This window comes from Pseudonaja textilis, chromosome 11, assembly GCF_049901715.1.
Source record: "Pseudonaja textilis isolate UNSWEBS1 chromosome 11, rPseTex1.2, whole genome shotgun sequence".
Lineage (NCBI taxonomy): Eukaryota > Metazoa > Chordata > Lepidosauria > Squamata > Elapidae > Pseudonaja > Pseudonaja textilis.
This window is the reverse complement of record NC_142000.1, coordinates 20,396,568-20,419,820: the sequence shown is the minus strand read 5'-3', so window position 1 is coordinate 20,419,820 and position 23,253 is coordinate 20,396,568. Positions and strand designations below refer to the sequence as shown.

General features: G+C 41.4%; 2 long non-coding RNA genes across 3 annotated transcripts in view; one reads left to right on the top strand and one right to left on the bottom strand.

Annotated features, from left to right (window-relative positions):
* Positions 1 to 22,100, bottom strand: part of LOC148124859 (uncharacterized) — a 28,853-nt gene extending 6,753 nt beyond the window's left edge. The window contains exons 1-4 of the long non-coding RNA XR_015744991.1: positions 19,812 to 22,100; positions 13,146 to 13,246; positions 11,115 to 11,364; positions 8,361 to 8,454 (exon numbers count right to left, since the gene is read on the bottom strand). This is a non-coding gene — a long non-coding RNA (uncharacterized LOC148124859). The remainder of the gene's footprint in view (positions 1 to 8,360; positions 8,455 to 11,114; positions 11,365 to 13,145; positions 13,247 to 19,811) is intronic.
* LOC148124858 (uncharacterized) overlaps positions 1 to 23,253 on the top strand; it is a 254,455-nt gene that overhangs the window by 131,705 nt on the left and 99,497 nt on the right. The gene's annotated exons all lie outside the window — the stretch shown is intronic.

Below are 23,253 nucleotides of genomic sequence, written 5' to 3'. Positions count from 1 at the left end.
TAACCTTGCCTGGCTTTTAGCCTTTCTTATCAGATAAGTGTATTTGTTGTTTGCTGAGCTAATGAATAAACCATCATTGCACTACAGAGAAGTTGGAGTTTGTATTCATTTCAGGACAAATCTTCAATACTCAAGGACTGGCTGAGATAGGGTCTCCTGCTTGAGCAGGCGGTTGGGCTAGAAGACCTCCAAGTTCCCTTCCAACTATGTTCTTCTGGACGTTTTTGGACCTCAGACTTGGAGAAGTTGGTCTATCTCAAAGGAGAATATATTTTTGGAAGATGGCACACAACCTAAACCTGCTTAGTTGAGCTGAGAGCAGGTGGTTTCAATTTATCTAGCCAAATTCCCAGCAGCTACCGGGACATCTATGGTTTTGCTCATGTTCTGATGTTCAGTGTTTGCCCTGGGCTCTTCTGGAACTGGAGCCGGGCTATCTCTGTAGGAGAACGGTCAGTGGTTCCAAACCAAGCTCTGCCTTTTGTTATCCAAACAGCGTTGAACAAGAATTCCTCCTCTTGACCACAAAGGGGAATGTTTTTAAAAACTGTTTTGTCAAAAGGCATCGAAGAGCAATTTCAGAGATATGCTTTATAAAGCATTCTCAGGTTTCAACCGCCTGCTCTACATTTTGAAATCTGCAAATGAGGGACTCCCTTGTGCGTTTCTTGATTGTGCACCTGGGGACACAAGCTTCATTCCAACACAACAGCCAACAACTTTTGTTTGCTGCCCAGGTATGAGTTCAAAAGGGCTTAAAAGTCTTCCTTGTTTTTCCTTACAAAGCAACTTTGCTGCCTGAAGAACGTGGAAAGTTTTTTTTTTTTTTTTTTAACAGAGAGCTTGAATTTTTGTTCTCTGATTTTCTAAAATTTTAACTCTACCTATTGTGCTTGTACATATGAGCACGCTGATCCTTTAATTTTGTGTATATACACTTAATTTTGTATATGTATATTTTTACAGCATCTGTGGGTCTGGATGCATGCATGTAAACCAGCATGGAAGTTGTAAGTGGAGGATATTGTCCTTAATTGGCAACTTGGAAGCTGTTGCTGGTCCATTTCAAGCTAAGCAGGGTTTTATTAAGCCACCTTACAGCCAAGCCAGCATGGGTCCAGCACAGGAGACATCTACAATTGAATAATCTGCACTCCAGGGTGTAAAAACTGACTCAGTCCGGACCTTGAACTGAATCCAACAGTAACCACCTCCAGGCTGATTCAGTCATTGGAGGGGTTCCATTATTCTTGGAAGACCATCTCCTTGGAAGTGGCCAGGTCCTTCTAGATCTCAGCAGCTCAAGGATCTGAGGATCTCATTTTCTGGCTCATGAAAAGACATGCTCATGGGATCTTTGGCCATTATAGCTACTGATGAACCAACTGAAGAGAAGCTGAACAAACAGTTGGGGGTTGAACTGTGGGGTCTTCGGTGCTCTCCAAACTTGGTCGTTCTCTTGCACATGTTTCAAGGCCCATCATCAGCACTGAGAGAGCAAACCCCACTCCCTTCTAGCACTGATGATGTTCCCTGGTTGGGTCATGAAATGCCTGCAAGAAAACCATCAATCTCAGAGGGCATCAACCCTTCTCCAAAGTCCATGAACCCTACTCCCTTCTAGCACTGATTACATTCCCTAGCTTGGTCATGAAACATCGGCAAGAAAACCACCAGCCTCAGGGACCACCAAGGACCCCACAATCCTCCTCCTCTTCCTTCACTCCACAAACCCTACTCCCTTCTTGCACTGATGAGCTGGGTCATGAAATGGCTGCAAGAAAGCTACTGATATCTTTGACTTTATGTTCAGAATGTTCTGCAGCTAAAACCCAGCATTCAGACTCTTGATTCCTCCATTCCACCAAGATTCTTAACCTGGCCCGTTTCGGACAAGGTGGGAAGAACAGAGGTTTGACCAACATCTCTTTTCAGAGACGGTCAATCTGCATTGATTCTGTTTGATGCTTTCCAGTTTTTCGCCTTGGACAGAAAGCCATTCATTAGCCTTTTCTCCCGAAGGCTGAAGGAAGTTTCCTTTCTCCTTCCCCCCTCCCCAAAAATGTCTTTTGGGGGTGACTTTCCACACAGGTCTACATGCCATCCTCCTCCTCCTGCTCCGCCGCCCCCTCCCTTCTACCACCCGCCTAGCCAAGTCACTTGAACGCCGGCTGGAAAGTCGGGGCAGGCAAAAGTCCGTGCAAAAAGCACGGGGCAAAAATATTTCAGCATCTGCTAATCACCCCAAAAACTAAAGCACCAGTGTGCCTGAAAAAAAAGAAGGGGGGAAAAAAAGGGAGAAGGCTGCATTTAAAGAACTGCAGCTGCAGAAGCTCATATTTCACCCAGCCACCAATTTCCTTTTCCCCCCTGACAAACAGGCCTCAGAAAAATATGCCAGCCAGAAATTCTCCATGTTACCGAAAAACATTTCCTTTTTTCCCCGTTCTCCCCTCCATTAGTGTTATTCCATTGCTCCTGGGGAGAAAAAGAGAAGCGTGGCCGTGCGGGCCGGGTAGTTGGGTGGGTGGCAATATTGGGACGGGTGGGGTGGGAGCGGGGAGGCTGGAGAGAAAGGGCCGATTTTTCTAGGTTTCCCAGCATATTTCACGTTTTTTTTTTTTCCTTTTTAAAGTTCAGGAGCAGTGTTAAAAGAAGTTGGGGTGGACAGAGGGAGGAGGAAAGCCGGGAAAAAATATTTTAAAAAGGAACCAAAGCCAAGTCTGAAGAAGAAAGAGGGGAAGTTGCTTGGAATCCAGTGGGATGGTTTGAGCTGGCTAAAACGAAGCCTCTGGTTAACCTGCTAAAGGTGCTTTTTTTCAGGAGGTGACTGGACTTCCTTGTTTTTTTTTTTCTCTTTGGAAGACATTTCGCTTCTGATCCCAGAAGCTTCTTCAGCTTTTGGCTGCATGGTGGGCAATGGAAAGATTTATATTCCTTGCAGACAGCTGGTCACTTGCATCCTTTTAGAGGGTCCTTGAGGCCACTTGGAGGTTTATCTGTGTCCTCAGGGTCACCTGAGTAGCGCTCCTAATTCATGGAGTCTGCAATTTTTTTCCACTCTGGAAATCCATTCCTATTCCCACATCATTCCAAGGGTGTTCATCCCATTGCCTTCCCTTCCTTGCAAACTAGTTGCAAGGATCCAATATGGAAGGGACAATGGAAGGCCATGAACAAGAGTTGATCAGAAGGAAGGCAATATAAATATATGTATGTATGTATGTATGCATGTATGTATGGTATGTATGTATGGTATTCAGCTTTGTTCGGGTATTTTCCCACGTCATTATAGTTGTGCTTTTAAAGTTGCAGCAACGTTTCGGCAGAATCTCATCTGCCATCATCAGGCTCACAGACGAACACAATACAGAAGCTTGATGTTGGCAGATGAGATTCTCCCAAAACATTGCTACAACTTTAAAAGCACAACTATAATGATGTGGAAAAATACCTGAACAAAGCTGAATACCATACATGTAAGTGCCCACCATCATCGGAAGTGAACTCTGCGCGAACCTCCTCAGGGGTGGCTTTGCTCTTGGGAACTCCAGGTCATGGGAACCCTGGCAAGATCCTTCTCCGTGGTCCTTCCAAGGAGATCAAAAAAGAAGTTTTAAAGAAGTGAGGTTTTGTGAAGGACTGGTTGTGAAATTGCATCGAATTATAGTTTGAATGACATTTCTTTTCGATAATTTCTTCTTCTTCTTCTTCTTCTTCTTCTTCTTCTTCTTCTTCTTCTTCTTCTTCTTCTTCTTCTTCTTCTTCTTCTTCTTCTTCTTCTTCTTCTTCTTCTTCTCCTCCTCCTCCTCCTCCTCCTCCTCCTCCTCCTCCTCCTCCTCCTCCTCCTCCTCCTCCTTCTCCCCCTCCTCCTCCCCCCAGTCATGGGTGTTTGCAAGAGGTTAATTTAAAAACAAAAAGGAGCCACCAAACATCTTGAGATGGAGCAAGGCTCACTTAGTCAATCTGGTTAATTCTTTGATTATATCAGAGAAACCTAAGCCCTTCACTTGCTGATTGAATCCAGGCAGGGGTTCCTCCACAAACCTTTTGACCCATTTAAAAATTACCATTAAGCTTATGTTTCACTCCCAAACTCAGAGCCCTCCTCCCAACAGCCCCCAGTGCCCTGGGCAGGATGGCACAGTCGTCTTCAAGGAATAACATCTGTATTCTCTGGCACATGTGCCATATTTAGCAACCCCTAATCATCATGTAGCTGACATTGAATTAATCTTCCGCCTTAGCTTGGGTTTCCCCTCTTTCTCTCTCTCTTCCCCTCCCTCTTTTCCTTGCCTGCAAATCACAGAAGATGTGAGTCTTCTGCTGGTGACCAAGCTGGTTCCTCTAAGCTCAAACTCATGTCATTGTGGTTAATGGTTCTTGTGCCAATAGTAGTTTTGAAATGCCACTCACCCTCAATGGGAGCTTTGTGAAAGAGGCTGACCTTAGAGTCAGGGCTGGACCAATTTCTCCACAAGGGCTACAGTGGATGTCACAAATGCTATTTCTTCAACATTGTGGTCACTTGGCTGTCCTATTTCCTGGGGTGGTCATTTCCCTGTCACTTGCTGTTTCTCATTTTTCCCACAATGAATTCATTTTGGTCTGTTGAGGCTCAACTTTACAAATGTGTATTTTTTTTTTAAATCTCCATAAACTTTTCTCTACATTTGTTCTGATAGGCATTTTGGTTGTATGTAGATAGATGATAGATATAGATATATAGATCTATAGATTAGACTAGACTAGACTAGACTAGACTAGACTAGACTAGACTAGACTAGAATAGAATAGAATAGAATAGAATAGAATAGAATAGAATAGAATTCTTTATTGGCCAAGTGTGATTGGACACACAAGGAATTTGTCTTGGTGCAAATGCTCTCAGTGTACATAAAAGATACATTCGTCAAGAGTCAAGAATCATAAGGTATAGACAGAAAGACAGATAGATAGATGGATAGTGTTGATAGATAATGAGAGAGAGGTGGGGAGAGGGAGAGATGAGAAAGAGATAGAGAGTGAGAGATAGTCTGTGTGTATGCATGTGTGTGTACACATATTATATTGTTATAAATATATGTATATACAGAGAGAAAGGAGAGAGGGAGGGAGAGGGAGGGAGAGATTTCAGTAGGATTCTACAGGTTAAATACTACTTACTTAATACCCTTCAAGACCCAACCCCCTGCTTCTTTCTTACTGACACTGATTACAAGACAGGAGAGTCAGCCTTACATGCCTGAATTCTTTTATCGCAACCGGTTTTGTTTCAGCTCAGAAAGTTTGAATCCCCTTCTCCCAACCCTCCCTGGCATTCCTGCTTCAGATGAAGCGATTTAGATTGACTTCTGGGTGAACTTTTAATCCTCGATGACGCTATCAAGATCTCTACCTGATTTGGGCATGGCGATGTCTTCCAGAAAGTTCCCTTACCCTGGACTAATCAGGCAGCAAGATAAAAGAATGAGGGGAGAAGCCAGATCTAAGAACAGGTGAAGTTGCAGCGATGTAGTAGGATCTTCTAATAAAAAGGTAACGGTTTCCCTGTCCAGCCAAGTCTGATTCTAGGCGGCAGTGCTCATCTCTGTTTCTTGACCAAGGGAGCAGAAGACATTCACTATGGTCATGTAAAGTGGTGGGATTCCATTTTTTTTTTTACTATGGGTTCTGTGGGCGTGGCCAGGTGGGTATGGCCTGGATTGTTGGGCATGGTTTGGTGGACATGGCAGGGGAAGGTTACTGCAAAATCCCCATTCTCTCCCCTCCCCACTAGCCTGCTTTCCAGCTCTGTTCTCCTGTGCAGGGCAACCAAAGGAGACCCAGCTGATCTGCTGGGACTCAATGGGTGGCGGAGAAGAGATGGGGGCAGGGCCAGTCAGAGGCGGTATTGGCCGGTTCTCTGAACTACTCAAAGTTTCCGCTAGCGGTTCTCCAGAACTGGTCAGAACCTGCTGAAGACCACCACTGGTCATGCGGCCAGCAGAGCTGCACAGAGTGGACCTATTAGACTCCTTTCATTTGCATGCTTTGGAACGGCTAGGTGGACAGGAGCTGAGGTCTGGGAGCTCACCCCATTACGCAGCGCTTGGATTTTGAACATGGGCTGTCAGCTTTCCAGCTGACAAGCTCAACAGCTTTAACCCCTGAGCCATCGCACTCTCTGATCTCCATGTTCGTAGGAAGAACACGGGTGAGGGATATCCTAGTGTCCATCACCTATGTTCTTCCTAGGAACACAGAGAGTTAAAATTCAAGAACTTCCAAAGGACACTGGCTGCCTACTTTGATCAAGGCCGGCTGGGGAATTCTGGGAGTTGAAGTCCAGTCATCTTAAAGTTGCTAAGGTTAGGGAAGACTGGCTTCGTAGAAGCAGCCAGAAAGAGCGTTAAGTGGTGGGACTCTGGCTTGACTCTGTTGCTGAGGTTAATTTGGTTGACATTCTCCAGAACCTGCCATATCTTGCAGTAACAGGATTGCATTGCAGTAGCGCCAGCTATTAACTTCAAATTTAAAAGGTTGGCTTCCCTCCCTCCCTCCCTCTCTTTCCCCTTCATTCTGCTTGATGACAAATCCTGAACCTGCAATCAGGATTGAAAAGGCAGTTTGTTTTTTCAGCTGACTAGCTGGAACTGTGTGAGTCTGTTGGATACACCATCGTTTTCCAGGAAACGGTGTACATTTGAAAAAGAAAAGAAAACTTAGATTTGACAAGCTATCTTTTTTTTTTCAAGGTATCGCTAATTATGGGAGTAGGTGGGCGGGAAAGGAGGTTTAACTGTATTTCTTTCATACTACAAGCTGGAAACCACCTAGTTAGCTCAAACTGGCTTCACTCATAAAGATACCCCCAAAACTTCAAAGCCAAAAGAATTGGGTTCACTCCATATGGATTCGCCCAATTGCATTGAGGTTCAGAACCAATACTTAACTGCTTCTAATATAACGTCAACTCATCAGTCATGGTTTATCAACCATGATGGCTTGGGATCACACTTTGCATTAAGTAAAACCAAGAAAACTACATTAGCAGCACAGTGTTTTCCAAGCCGGTCAACCAAAGAGGTGTGGACTTGAATTTCCAAAGTTCTGGGAGTTGAACTTCATTCATCTTAAAGTTGACCAAACTGGGAAACATTGACCAAGTAGGATCAGATCCCCAGAGATCCTGCCAGTCAACTGTGAGTCAGAATTAGACCAGGTGTGTCCATGGAGGTTGTGTATCAAAAAAACCTCAAGACACCACCTGAAAATGTGCCCTTGAGGGATGCTATCTTGACTTTTTTTTTTAATAGATGAAAGGAAAAATTTGGGTGGCAAAGAAGTGTCATAGGAAAATCTCCCACTACTTAATATAGAGCAAGGTTTGTTAAACTGAGTTCACTCAACCACAGTCCATTTCCTGTTACCAAGGCTTTCCTTGGCTTTCCTTTTATTCAGGATTAGGGATCTGTTTTTGGGGGGGAGGGAAACTGAAATAGAGGTGAAGCTTTCAGCAATGAAACCAACCAACAAATACACTGTTTCCTACAGTATATTGTGCAGAGTTTGGGCTACAAAGGTCCATCAAGAAAAGCCTTGAATGATTGCATAGGATATCCATAAATATTCAGGCTCACCTAAAATGCAAAATTCTGGGTGGGCAACTTTCCTTTTCTTCTGACCCCCAGGGTGGGAAACTAAGTTCAGGATGGCTCTCCCTAAGGTTTTGTGTTTAACTGCACACATCTGGCTTTCATATCTGGAGAAATAAATATCAGGCCTAATTAGTCCTCTGTGGCCCTTTGCTCCTTCAGTGAGGCAGCTTCTAATTACAGTTTCAACCAGGCAGGGTGGGAGAACAAGTTCAACATGCCCATCCCCTCTTTCACAGCACTGTTTTGTCCCTGGAAACTTGAAAGAAGTAGAGAAGAGAAGAGGAGAGGAGAGGAGAGGAGAGGAGAGAAGAGAAGAGAAGAGAAGAGAAGAGAAGAGGAGAGAAGAGGAGATGAAAGGAGAAGAAGAAGAAGAAGAAGAAGAAGAAGAAGAAGAAGAAGAAGAAGAAGAAGAAGAAGAAGGAGAAGGAGAAGGAGAAGGAGAAGGAGAAGGAGAAGGAGAAGGAGAAGGAGAAGGAGAAGGAGAAGGAGAAGGAGAAGGAGAAGGAGAAGGAGAAGGAGAACTTCATCATCTAGGGAGGAGGAGAAGATATGGCCATAAAATGTTCAAGTCTGCTCTAAATCTTGGAATAGGATGCTTTCATTTTTACTTCTTTAACTATGAGTCACCCTAGTTATCTTTCAAAACAAAACAATCAAAGTCTGATAAATTTATTTTCCTGCATAACAAATGAGAATTTTTTTTTTTAAAAAAAAACCCACAGTGGACAAATTTTTCAGCTCTGCATTCATTACTCTCCTCTCCGGCATGTGAATCTTCGCGGAATCATCTTCCTGCAGTCTGACGGGATGGCTGCTCCCTGTGGAACAAATATTAAATATTATTGGGTGCACATTTTTCCCCCTGGGCAGCATCCTTATCAAATTACTACATGCTTGTTCCTAGAAAACAGGTCTTTATAAATCTCATTAAAACCAAAAGGCTTGAAAATGAAGCTTCCTGCCCCGCCCCTCAAAAAAAAATGACTATGCACAAATACACAAATGCACACAGAGTGAACAGTTATGGAGCCACTCAATTCACCTCTTCCTCCCTCCGATCCCACCAATATATGACTGTGCACAAGGCCTCTGTTATATTAAGCAAAAGTGCATTGACACAGCTCTCCATATATTACAGGGTATCATTTTTTTATAGTAGGAAAACATTTCAGGCATATTCGAGTTAAAACTCCTCCTCTTCCTCTTCATCCTTTTTCACTTCCTCTTCCTCCTCCTCTGCTTCTTCCTCCTCTTCCTCTTCTCCCTCCTCCTTCACTTCATGACACTGAGCATTGATTGGGCTGGACTAGATGCCTTTGAGCTTCTGATGAACCTCCTCTTTGGTGGAACTCCATAGCTTCCTCTGGTTTTGGCCCTTAGCTATTGGCAAGTAGAGTCATCCTCTTCATTCCCAAACACAAACAATGATAGCTTAGCCTTAAACTAAAATGCTTGTGAAAGGAACGGAAATCTTTGAAAAAGTACAAGTCAAGTCAGGGGCCCTTCTCTCCCACCAGACATGCAGAGAAAAACTTCGCTGGGGAAGAACGGAGTCCTCTGGCCACAAGGTCAGTCTCAGGAAATCCATAAAAGACCATTAGTTTTCCTTGGGCCATTCTTCTCGGCTGATAAGACTCTATTAGATGCTTAAGACAAGTTCTGTTTACACTGCTTATCTAAGTGGCCACTTAAGTACTTTGCTAGTTTTATTTATACTAACAGAGTATTTTGCTCTAAATCTCTTTTCAGGTTGACAAGCAGCCTCAGAGATGATCTTGGCAATAGAGGAGCTGCTTGATGGATGCTTTGTGCTTTGCACCCTGTGAATATTTGAACCTTGTGTTTCAGTTTCTCTTTCATTTCTGCAGCTCTGTGGAATTCACTTAGTCAAACCTAATAAATGTATTTTTCAAGAATGGCACGAAAAGTACACACCAGGTGTGTACTTTGCCAAATGTGGCAAAAATTAAGGTTTGCCATTCACGTATCTCCAGGGATTTTGCAAATACTATTCATTAATACAACATATATCATATATTTATACTCCATCAGGAGTATAAACCAGGCTTATTGTTTTTTTTAAAATAAAGCTTAATGTGTAAGGAAACGGCTTATCAAAATGGGAGTCAATTAATTATAATCAGGGTTATAACCCTACTTCTCCAAGATTTCATTTTATCCATACAGGTAGTTCTCAACTCAAAACCGTAACTGGGACTAGAAGTTTCATCACCAATGATACGATTATTAAATGAGTCGTATCTGATTTTATGAATTTTTCGCTGCATTCGTTAAGTGAACCATGCAGTCTTTCAGCGAATGCAGCTTCCCCATTGATTTTGCTGGTGGTAAAACCCTTGAGAAAGTTGTAAATGTCCATCACATAACCCTGGAGATACAGCAACTGCCATAGAGATAAGGGTTGCCTGAATTTTGATCACATGACTGCAAGGCATTTTTTAAAAACCACCATTGCCAATTTGAATGGCTCTTAAATGAATGGTTATAAATCAAGGACTATCTATATAGCAAAAGCCAACAAGTTGCCAATTAAGCTACAATGTCTTGTGTTCTACAAGGGCTCCCCAAAACTGGGCAACTTTATTTATTTATTTTATTTAGTTTAGTTTGTCAGGCATGTATGAAAAAACAGGTATAAGTATGAACATAACGTATAAACATATAAGTATAAACTGATATAAGTATATGCACAATAAATGAGTATGAATAAATGGGAACCGTTTAATAAATAATACATGGGAACTTTAAGAGTTGTGGACTTCAACTTCCAGAATTCTGGCTGGGGAATTCTGGGAGAATTCTGGCTGAGGAATTCTGGGAGAATTCTGGCTGGGGAATTCTGGGAGTTGAAGTCCACAAGTCTTAAAGTTGCCCAGTTTTGGAGGTCCCTGGGTTATAGACACCACTCTATATCCACATAGATTTCATATGAGCAAATATATAATGAAATATGGAACTGATTTATATAAAATAGATTAGATTATAGAATCTAATTTTGGGATTGCTCTTGAAGGTTGAACAAAGGCATGTGTGGCCCAAGGCATTTTTCATGGACTAAGTCTAAGTGCTTCAGCAATTTTTATTTTTTTTTGCTTTATGTTTTAAATACTCCCCGGTTTCTCTTGAGTTGAAATAGTTCCTCTCTTCGGTCCATGTAATATCTAAAGCTTTTGTACCCTCTCTGGCCGCAGAGTGAGCTGAGCGCCTTCAGCGTCTCTCGGCTGGCAGAAAACGGATGGTTGAGCTCCAGGGAGTTCCTCGCACAGCTGTAAACTTTCAGAAGTGCTCAGTAACGGCTGAGAAACCTATATGGTGGTGCGTTCCAATTCACAATACTCCCTTTTCATTCCTCATCGCTAAGGGGGCTGAGGGGAAGGGGGGGAGGAAGCCCGCTAGGGTTCCCGCTGCAAGATTAGCCAGGCTGAAAAAGAAAGATGTTGATCTTGGTTGAACGTGCCTCAAGGAATGGATACTAGGTTCTTCCAGAGAGGGGTTGGTAAGAGAAGGTGGCAGTGTGTGTGTGTGTCCGAGCAGGTGCTTAGAGGCCATCTTTCTGAGCCCACAATCGGTGCGATTGTTGTATGTTGTGCAGCTGGCCAGCTGTTGGCCCCAGTTCCACAGCTGGATCTCCAGCCAAAACTTCGTGCTCCATCAAGCTCTCTGGCATACCTTGTTGGAAATTCAGCCCCAGTAGCACTCCCACCTGCGGACCAAACACAGCTGGTTGCCCAAAAATGTAAATTCTACCCCAAGATTTAGGATAAGCAACCCTATCCTTAGTTTCAATGGAATATGGAAAAATAAGGAGAAGAGATCTCGAAGGTGGTTTTTAAAGCGGCAGCTGACGTTTCGTTTCACATCCAAGAAGCTTCTTCAGCTCTGAAAAAGAACTGAAGAATGAGGATGAGGTTGAGTATCTGGAAAGTGGGATGTGAAGCTATGCTTCAATAAGAAAGAAAAGGGAGAGGGGAAGGAAGAAGGGAGGGAGGGAGGGAGGGAGGGAGAGAGAGAGAGAGAGAGAGAGAGAGAGAGAACAGGAAAGGCAGGGAAGGTTGTCCATTGGAAGTAGGCAGCTAAAAATTCCAAAATATAAAATGAATAGAAGTAGGAAATAAAGATATTGAAACTACAAGCAGCGGAGTGGACATCGTGTATTCTGACATGTTTGCAAGAGAGAGGATGTGGCTAGAGTGCCACGCAGACAGTTTCCTCCTTTGTTGATTCTCTGGTCAAATGGCAGAAATCATGGTGATTATTCTGTTGCATCTCAATAATTGAGAAGGTAGAAGACTTTCAGGCTCTCCCAGACCCCACTTTCCTTTATTAGACCCTTTTCTAAAGTTGATGTAGCATCCCTTAACTTGTATAACAAATTAGTCTATAGAATGCAAATATTCTTGGCTGCAAACCCTAATCTATCCTTATCCTGAAAGCTGAAGATTTAAGTCAAATTCTGAAGAGGCCTGGTCATAACCTAGAGGTACCAAATGACTTTTAAGCTCCTTTTTGTTGTTTTTACTCAAAAGTCAGAGTTGGGTTGCAAACTCAGACGAAAGTCCATAATTCCTTTCATTCTTCTAATATATACAGTGGAGAAGTTTGGCTGGGGAGGTTTTGTAACTCAAGAGACCTCCATCCACCCACCTTCAGAATTCTTGAACTGTGCACATATTAATATTCAGAGAGTTAAAAAGTGACTTTTTGCTGTGCCTGAGCTAAAATTGGCTTGCAGTTTGCGGGATCATCCAAGAAAAGTAGATTTTGACTCCCTGGCGAGGTACCTCATTTGAAACATTTCTCTATAAATCGTTCAAAGCAACTAACACTCTTAGCTTCTGAACAAAAATGATCACTGAAGATATCATGCGTGCCACATCTGATGACAGACCTTCTCAAGCTATATTTATGGGCAGAAAATCCAATAAAGAATAAGGTCATTTTTAGATTAATTTGATAGCCCTTTATTAAATATATCTTTTCTTTTTTCAGGAGAAAGAAGGAAGGAGGGAAGGAAGAGAAAGAAAGAAAGAAGATAGGGTGGGTGGCTGGAGGGAAGGAAGGAAAAAAGGGAAAGAGAGAGAGAGAGAGAGAGAGAGAGAAAGAAGCAAGTTTCTCATTTATTTTCCCATCTCAGTTTTTAGTTGTATCACAGAGGATGAAAACAAAATAATTAAAACCTATAACAATAGTAATATTTCACTTATTAAATATAAATGTCAGATACACAAGTTTTCACAAGGCATTTGATAAAGTAGACAACAACCTACTTCTTAGTAAGCTAGAAAAAGACAGAATAGATAGCACCACCACTAGATGGACTCGCAACTGGCTGGCAAACCGTACTCAATGAGTAGTCCTTATTGGGTCTTAGTCTACATGGAGGGAAGTAAGCAGTGGGGTGCCACAAGGTTCCGTCTTAGGCCCAGTACTCTTCAATATCTTCAATATTAACGACTTATATGAGGGAATAGAAGGGGAACTTACCAAATTTGCAGCTGATGCTAAGCTGGCAGAAATAGCTAACACCCAAGAAGATAGGCTCAAGATCCAGATGGATCTTGACAGACTAGAACACTGGGCCGGATCTAAACAAAATGAAATTCAATGTAGAGAAAAGTAAAGTCCTACACTTAGGCAAGAAAAACCAAAAGTACCCATATAGACTTGGTGAAACCAGGCTCAATAGCAGTAACGGTCTTGGAGTCTTAGTGGACAACCACACCAAGCCGTGTGCAGCAGCTGCCAAAAAAGCTAATGCAACCCTAAGTTGTATTAACAGAGGGATACAGTCAAGATCAAGGGAAGTACTAATATCACTCTATAAAGCCTTAGTAAGACCACACCTAGAGTACTGCATCCAGTTTTGCTCACCACATTATAAAAAAGAGGTTGAGACTCTAGAAAAAGTGCAGAGAAGAGCAACCAGGATGATGAGGGGACTGGAGGCTAAAACATATGAAGAACGGTTGCAGGAACTTGGCATGGCTAGTCTAGTAAAGAGAAGGACCAGGGGAGATATGATAGCAGTCTTCCAATATTTGAGGGGCTGCCACAGGGAGGAAGGGGTCAAGCTATTTTCTAAAGCACCTGTAGGCCAGATAAGGAATAATGGATGGAAACTGAACAAGGAGAGATTTAACCTGGAAACAAGGAGAAAGTTTCTGACAGTGAGAACAATCAACCCATGGAACAAAAGTTGCCCTCGGAAGTTGTGGGAGCTCCATCACTTGAGACTTTCAGGAAGAGATTGGACTGCCATTTGTCAGAAATGGTGTAGGGTCTCCCGCTTAGACGGGGGGTTGGACTACATGACCTACAAGGTCCCTTCCAACTCTGATTATCTGTAATCTGTAATTAGTTTTATTTTCAACTATCTCGAATTATCTCAAACTAGGTACTATCTCAAATTAGGACATTTTAAAAAAATATTAACAGCAACATAAACAAAGGGATGAGTTAACTGAGATTTCTATAAAACTGAAACAGGAAAGTTTGAAAAGGAAAGTGGAAAACATGTCTCCTTGGGGGAAGGGCTGAACATTTCTTCTTTTCCTAAAAAAGAAAAAAAAAGTAAAGAAAAAAAAAAGGAAAAACTTGCTTTCCTTCCAAAAGCTCGTGCACTGCCAGGGAAACTGAAAAAGGGACGACTGTATAACGGAGTGGCTTTGTTAGTAGCAATGTCACAGGAATTCACCAATCCCAAATTCTGAATAATAATTTAAAAAATACCATGGTTTTTTTTTTTCAAGGCAACAAAAAAACCCCCACAAATATTTCACCACCAGGCTGCTGGTGTCCCCGTTCCAATATCTTTTGGTGGCATCAGTTCTTTCCTCTCCCATAATAGTTTGACTAGTATCTCATTATGTCAGCAAGTTAGGTCCCATAGAGTCCAACTGGATTCCAGGTGTCCATGTGGACAAACATTTCAATAAAAGAGAATATCTGTAGTTTGGGATGGAACTCTAGAGTCCTTGGAGCTCTCTGAGCTTAATGGTTTTCTTGGAGAAGTTTCATGACCCAATGAGAGGCAATGGGAATTGTTTATAGTGGGGGGAGGAGGAGGACTGGTGCTCTCTGAGATTGGTTGTTTTCTTGCAGACATTTCATTACCCAACTAGATAACATATTCAGTGATGATGAGAGGAGGGTTTACTTCCTATTTATATATAGTAGCTTCCTGTACATAAATTCGTAGTAGATTTGCTCCCATATTTGAAATTTGATTAGAGGTTGTGCAATGTACAAGACAGACCTTCAAAAAAGAGGAAGCATTGCCAGGATTAACCCCCTTGAGATATTATTTCCTTCCCGGAAATCACTTGGAAGATGCTTATCCAGATTCTAAGATTATCAGTGTCTGTGAATGACTAGAAAACAGTTTCCCAGGGGCCAGTGGTTTGGCCCTCATGTCACTGCATCCTAATTTACTAGCGCTTCCAATTATATGAGGCCCCCATCATAAAAATATGTTGTGAAAGAATTGTAGGAGTCTAGCAGGAGATGACCTCCTATGGCCTGCCCAAGAGGTAGCAATGGAAATAGATTTGTTTAAGATCTTGTGTAAGTTCAATAACTGACTCCTTTTCATTGTCCATGTTACAGCGGGAAACTGAGCCACTCCTGATGTTGTGATGACAGCTTTATGGCCATCACACCAGCTATTTTTGAAGAGCAACATTATCTCTATGATGTAAACAGATCTTCCATCATGGCCCTAGGACTCTTGTTGGACACCAAAGAGAGAGCTTCCTTCTGTAGCTGTTGTGTGTCAGGTCGTTGAATGGTGTTTGCATGGTGAAATCATGCAGTTAAAATTCAGTTTATTCTGCCTTCCCCTCAATGAATGCAAAGTGCTGATATAACAGAGAAACCAACGCTGATTCTCAACATGAGAAGCAAAGAAGAAAAACACATTTCTACATATTAACTTTAACACACAAATGTCGTGATTTATGCTCTAAGATCAGATGTTGTGTTGGAAGTATACAATCTCAGCATCCTTGCCATGACATCATTGGGTACATGTCCAAGATTTCATTGAAGTTTGTTACAGGCAACCCTCTTGCCTTCCGTTACATATTCAGAAGTTTTGTATGATTTGGTTCTGCCTGGACAGTAACATTTCATCTGAGACATGAGTAACCACCATGAGCTACCATGCCATCAGAAGCACATCTCTTCTAGTATTTGTTTTCTGTTTGTTTTCATCTCTTCTAGTACAGTATTTGTTTTCTATGCACAAAAGGGTTGCTTTAGTTGTTTGGTGAAACAACTTGACTCCAATGGGGATCCTTGAATTGTGGTTTGAAGTGGAAGAGTGAAAAGAGTGAATATTCTGATGATGCATTAAGTAATGTTGACAATAAGGCCCAGTCAGAAAAAAACAAAGTTATTTGAATGTGAGGCCATTTAAAATAATTCCGAGGATACAAGAGTTCATCTTACAGTTTTTTCTACATTTTATGTGGGTATTAGATTTAGAATGTTCTTTTCAATCAAAGATTGCTACTGGGAGTATTTTTTTTTCTTTTAATAAAAACCGCATTGACCTTGGAATTAAAGCTAATACAATCAACATAGTACTAAATACCATTGGGGAATTCCAAAGCGGAGCATAAAATCCCAGACCATTAAAGGATTAAAATTACTCAGTGTTGCAAAGAAGCACAAACATTGCGATTTCTGGCTGCATCTTTAATGACCAACCACCCTCTGCTTTCTGAGCTTAATTTTCAGAGTGACTTGTTTACACATTTGTGACAAGAGAACAGCCCCCTCCCCCCAAAAAAAAACAATGCATGAAACTATGGAGATGAAGTGGTTTCTCGTGGAAAATTTGCTTATATCTACGTTGTCCACCTCACTAACAGCTGTCTTCTTTGGAAACTGTAATGAGGTTTAAAATGTCTGTGGAGATTCTCGGTCCTCCAGATCAGGCTTGTCCCAAATATTCTTTTTCAAATGGCATCTTCTTGTTTTTGCCTGAAGACGTTTTGCTTCTCATCCAAGAAGCTTCTTCTTAAATTCAGAACTGAAGGGTCTTCTTGGATAAGAAGCAAAACATCGTCCAAGAAAAACAAAAGAAGTCCAGTTGTGAAAGCTCCTTTGGGACAAGGGTTAAAATGGTTTTGCTTGAGAAACATGCAAAACTAGATCAAGACAGAGGACAGGAAGGAGGGAAGAAAAACAAATAACAGTCAGAAGAGGCCAAGCTGCAATATTCGATTTGAAACTTTGAAATTATGAGTTCTGTTGATGGATATGAAACCCCAACACAGTAGCCTAGATTGCCGAAAAACACAAACAAGCTATCAAAAGACGAAAAGAACCCCTAAAAACATATTCTTCAACATTTGATATCCAAATTTATTTATTTATCCATTGATACTTCAGCCTGTGCCACATAAAATGCAACTCCTGGTTGATGATTAGTGATTAAAAGCAAAGCTAAAATATCCCACCCCATCAAAACCAGCCAGAAATCAATGACAACAAATGTACAGATGGAGAACATCAAAATATAATTTACCTCCCAGGATGATCTCACGTAACTTTGTGGTCCCAACCTTGGGGGGGCGGGGTGGGTGGGAACAGCCAGTTCTTCAGAGGTTTCCTGAAGGCTAACAAGGTCAGGGCTAGTTGAAGCTGGGGAGGGGGTTAGTGGAAGGTCCACAGGGCAGAGGTCACAACAGAGAAGGTATGCCATCTGATGTCCCATCTAATGACCTTGTTTTAAGGAGGACCCTGGAAGAATGTCCACTGTGTTGGATGTGTAGGAGAGGCAGAGATGACAGTCAGGCATGAGAATTGTGGTGTTGGCTCAGCCTCTGCTGAAAATCCCACACAAGAGATACCTCAATGTAGATAAAGATCCTTGTTCCATCAGAACTTCAGACATGTTTCTTCTATCTGTGTTAATGCTCCATAGGCACATGGCTTAGAGCATTGTTTCCCAACCTTGGTTGTTTTAAGAAGCATGGACTTCAACTCCCAGAAGTCCCCAGCATCTCTCAGGTTGCATCTCATCCAACCTCAAAAAATGGAGAAGAAGAAAGTCTTCCTCCAGTTGAACGACCACCTCCCAATCCCCGTTCAATGTTTCTCAACCTTTAAGAGGTGTGGACTTCAACTGCCAGGCTTGAAATCCACATCTCGGTGCACTCAACTGACACTTGTTATTTTGAGCACCTTTTCCAAAGATCTTCTATATTTTCAACCATTGCCAGATGGACATGGAAGGAGAAGAATAGCCAGAAAAAAGTCAGCTGGTGAAAATCAACTCTGTTTCATCCATGCAAAGAAAGCTGAGATGGAAGGGGGATGAATGGGCTTACTCCACAGGTGACTCGGTGATAGGAAAGCTCACACCTTGATTCATGTAACAAGATAGGTGTGAAAGGGAATTCCATTTGTTCCTCTCGTGATGGAGCCCTACAGAAAGGTGTAAATCCTAATGAGACCATTTGGTGCTGGGAGTGAACATGGCTTCTATGGGCCAGGCTAGAATTAGCTGTTGCCAGAAGCATCTTTGTGTGGTGGGGGCAGTTTCTCCCTTGATAGGAAAACGAAGAAAGAGCAGAGGAGAAAAATATAATCCCTGATATTCAAAATGGATTAACAGGGTTGGGCCTCCGACACTTGTTCTTGAGATGAATTGGCAGGAGGCAGCCTTCCATCAAAGCAATATGGAAGTGTTTAAAAGAAAGGGGTGCCACTAAGGGAGGAGGGTATTCGAGATCTGAACTTTTAAATTACAGCCATTCCTGGGCCTAACGATAAGTAAATAAACAGTTCACAGCTGCGTGGGCTAAACAGAGAAAAACATCCATCTTTGGAGGCGTGATTGCCCAGCGAGTAATTAAGTGTGAAATGTGAGCCCTCCATCATGTCAGCCGTGATACCACGGAGGGTGTTCAGTTGCAGAGCCCCTACCCCACCCCCAGTCCCAGAGTTAACCCTTTGGGAATCGGCGGAGAGATTTGGGAGCATCTAATTCAAGAGGCAGCTTGAAATCCCGTAAAGTCAAGACCTTTGAGCGCGGCATGAATGAGGAAGGATTATTTTCATGCCAGACTCGGGAAACGGTGTTTGGTTCTGGAAACAATATCTGAGCTTTGTGTGTATATGTGTACTTGTGTGCATGCACATGGGAGTTAGGGTTAGCTTGCCTTCAGAAGCTGTGGGTGTTTCATCACTGGAGGCTTTTAAGTAAACACTGGACAGCCACTTGTCTGAAATGGTCTAGTGGGGTTGGACTAGAAGACCTCTAAGGTCCCTTCCAGCTCTATTCTGTTTGATAGGGCGACTTTGCAAAGAATTCTGAGGATTGATACAATAACAGAATAACAGAGTTGGTTTGCAAATTCCCCAGCTTGTCTTATGGGCAACAATTTATTTTGGCAAAGATTTTAAAGTTAATCATTGAAGTTGTGTTAACAAGGACCAAAATTCCAGAGATTTAGAAATGGTTGCATTGCAGTGTAGTACAGGGTAGTACTACCAAAATTAATTGGTTAAGTGAATTTGCTTCATTCTCCTTCTCTTCAAAGGTACCCAAACAAGACATACTGACTTCAAAATTGGATCGTATCCTTTTAATGACATTATTTCTGCCCTGTTAAAAGTGCCAGTCAATTCTCTCTGATTTCAGGGAAACCTGCATTCAAGAAACGCTGCATAAAATTACAATCTGGGTACATGAAAAATAAAAAGCAACCCAAATCTAACCGAAATTAAACATGGATCAAATAAAAAATGATTCTAGTCTGAGGTGATGCACATGTACCCTCTAATATTTTTTTTTTACAATTTTTACAAGACCAGAAGAGTTCCCAGACTAACAGTGAAAGTTATGGGAGCTTAAGTAGTTTATTGCAATGGCAATAAATCTGTTTAATAAATAAACAATGAATGTTATTTTTTCCAGAGATCCTTATAATACTGGTTTTGGACAGTGTAATAATGGAAGTAGGAAATCAAATGAAATTTCTGTATAATGTAGCTTGGCTTGTTGATGATAATACATACAATGTAAGGATTTCAGGAAAACTGTTTATTTTATCATTAATAATAATAATAATATAGTAGAAAATTATAGTGCATAATTTTTATTTTTTTCATTATTATTGTTCCTTTTCACCTACTTACCAAACATGGGTGGTCTGATGTGTTTTGCCCTTCCTTCCTCCTTTTTTTCCTCCTTTCTTCCTTCCTTCCTTCCTTCCTTCCTTCCTTCCTTCCTTTCTTTCTTTCTTTCTTTCTTTCTTTCTTTCTTTCTTTCTTTCTTTCTTTCTTTCTTTCTTTCTTTTCTCTCTCTCTCTTCCTTTTTTTCCTCACATTAACATTTAAATGATAAAGATTCCCATAAAAAGATACAATATGAAAAATGTAGTCAATTATTCTTAATTTTCAAAATTAAATGATGAAGCCAGGTAAGGGTGTGAACTATTTTTGGACCCAACAAACAACATTTCAAGAACAGAAATCTAACCACAGGAACCAATCATCCAACCCAATAAAGACTAGATAAATCAGCATCTAACGAATCACTCAACCCAAACAGGAATCGGTCTGAATCAATGGGAAAAATAAAATCTTGACCTTTTACGTGCAACGTAGAAATGACTTAACAATAACCATCTTGGGTTTCTTTTATTTTGCCACATATATTTCAAGTCTGAACATTTTGTAGGAAGTTCCCAATCACTGAACAACTAAAGTCCGAAAGGTGCTTTTTCAGGAGGCAACTGGACTTTCTTTTTCTTTTTTTCTTTTTGAAGATGTTTCACTTCTCATCCAAGAAGCTTCTTCAGCTCTGACAGGAGAGTGGGGAATGGAAGCTTCTGCCAGAGCTGAAGAAGCTTCTTGGATGAGAAGCGAAACGTCTTCAAAAAAAGAAAAAGACAGTCCAGTTGCCTCCTGAAAAAGCACCTTTGGGACAGGGGTAGGTTTGGCCTGGTTCTATAGAAATGCACTGTGACCGAACTGGTAGTAACACCGGTTAAATCCCACCCCTGCTTTGGGACAACCATGACCTGGATGACTGAGAATCTCTACAGACTTTGAACAACTAAAGCTATAGAAAGCAGTCAGGGCCTTTTGTTGGAATGGTGAACAGATCCGTGTTTCAATTAATGGGAGTTTTAAACAGCTCTTCGGTGTTGATGAGGTCAAAGCTGCATTATAGACGGTTATGTTCTCAAGATCTTAAAGGCTTTTTCCAAGTTTGTTGTTCAGAAGTCGCAAACGCCCCCTGATGGACCAAGTTGAGATTTCTCCTCGGATCCTTACGCAGCAGCTTTCCCCCGATAAAGATCTCAACCCAAAACTCCAAATGCTTCAAAACAGATTTACTAAAACTAGAGTTTATCAGGAAGAATAACAAAATGGTGAAGTGGAGGCTTGATAAATATTTGGGTTTCTCTGTGCCATGCCTGCCCTTGGAAGAAGGTGGCTTCTGGATTTCAGCAAACAGTAGAATTATGGTTGGACGTTGTGGTTCAGCAAGATTGATCTGAAAAGCCATCCAAAGCTCATTTAGAGAGTATTTTCGCACTTCCCCGAACGACAGAAGATGAGAATGCTGACAAGGCGTGAATCCTTCCTCACCCATCTCTTTAATTTTCTCCAAACCCATGTTTAGTCTTTCACCCAAAGGCCTATTTAAAAAGTAGCAATGTCTGCCTTTCCATCTAAATTAAGGCTTGTTCCAGCCCAATGGAAGAAGAAACATTTGAAGGCCACCTAGCCCAGGACTTATAGGGAAAAAAAAAAAAATTTTAGGGGCTGCATTGCATTAGATTGGGACACAGTCAAACAGAGGGTAACAGAAAGAAGGTAATAGCAGAATTAATGCAGAACTGCCCGACTGAATAATTACGAAAACAATTGAATAAACGAGACAAGCAAAAACTTGATTGGGCTCCAGCTTTCTACATGACCGTCCATGAAATTCTGTGGCTTGAGATCCAACCTTTGCCAAAATTCTTCTGATATGATGCGTGAGCTGGAATCGGATGCTTTTCCTTTTGGGTTTCAATTTGGGGGCTTTTTATCGAAATAACCCTTCCTATTTATTTGGCTATCGCATTCCTAAAACAAGAGTCAGAAATGTTGGTCACCGGTCCTATTTTTGTCTAAGGAAGAATGTCTGGTCTACTCCACTTAGGTCACTCTTCTTCCACACTCCCAATTCCACCCGGGTTTTCAGACAGAAAGTCCTTTTCTATGTGGGCGGTAGAAAATATTTGTATGTGAATTAGAGCTGTCATAGATCTAACAGAATGGTTTTCGAAGAGAATTAATTGTGTTTCAATCCAACCCCGAAGTTTAATGAGCTATAATTAACAGGCTCTATTGATTGCAGAGGGAGTTAAATAGCACTTTTCCCCTTTCCTTTCTTTTTCTTTCTCTATCCTTTTTCCTTTCCTTTCCACTTCCCTTCTTCTTCTTTCCTCTTTTCTTTTGTTTTCCTTTTCTCTCTCTCTCCCCGCCCTTTCCTTTCTTCTTTTCCTTTCTCCTTTCCTTTCCCCTGCCCTTCTTTCCTCTTTCCTCTTTTCCTTTATTTTCTTTTTCTCTCTCCTTTCCTTTCCTTACCATATCAAGTGATTTTGGAATTTTTAAAATGCATCACTTTCCCGAATTGGAGAGCTATTTTTGACACCAACTTATGCGTTGCAAGAAGAAACCATTTTAGATATTTAGGAAGGCAGCTAATCGTTTTTGAAAATGATTCTCTTCTGTTTGCAGATGAAAAAAACATCATAATGCTTCCCCCTTTCTTTCCCTATTTATAGGCCAAGACTACAATAATCATATTGTTAATGTACATCTTAATGTGTTAAAATTGCCTTCTAAAGCCAATACATTCTTCTACATTTTTGTATTTATCCCATTTTATTGGGTTACTCATAAAATATTCATGACCTCTGCTTAAATTAGCAATAAAAGAGTAAAACAACTCCCTCCATAATTGACACATTTCTTAGAAATTTTTGAAAAAAGGTACGACTGTCTAAAAATGACTCTGAAAGGAGTTACTGTGCAAGTTGAAAAAGACAAATGAAGGGGAAAACATTGCATGCGGGAAAAATGAAATGAAACACCGTTCATTTTTATGATCTCTCTTGAAGTCTCCCTGCACCCCTTTGGTATAATTTTTATTGTTTACCTGCTAACCGAGCAGATAGATACCGACAGGCAAAGATGCTAAAAAAATTGCGTAGGTAAATAAACTTTCAGGCTACGTGGCATAAAATCTGAAGACAGGAACAAAACAGGCAGGCAATTTTGCAAATAGAAGCAGAATTATGTTCCAGAATAAAGATATCCGAAAAGTAAAATTACAGTAATAAACAGAGTGCCGACTTGGGAAGTTTTCGCGTGTAAATGCAAGCAATATTCCTGAGAGCGGAGCACCAACAGTGCTTCAAGAAGGGGTGCGAGATTATTAAAAATGGGAAAGTTCCCTTATGAAAGATATTTCAGCCTTGGAAAGGAGAAGAGGGGACGTGAAGGACGGACAGAAAAAAAGGAAGAGAGATAAAGGTATAATTCAAGGGCTTACGTTTCTCCAGGGGAAGCTGTTTTG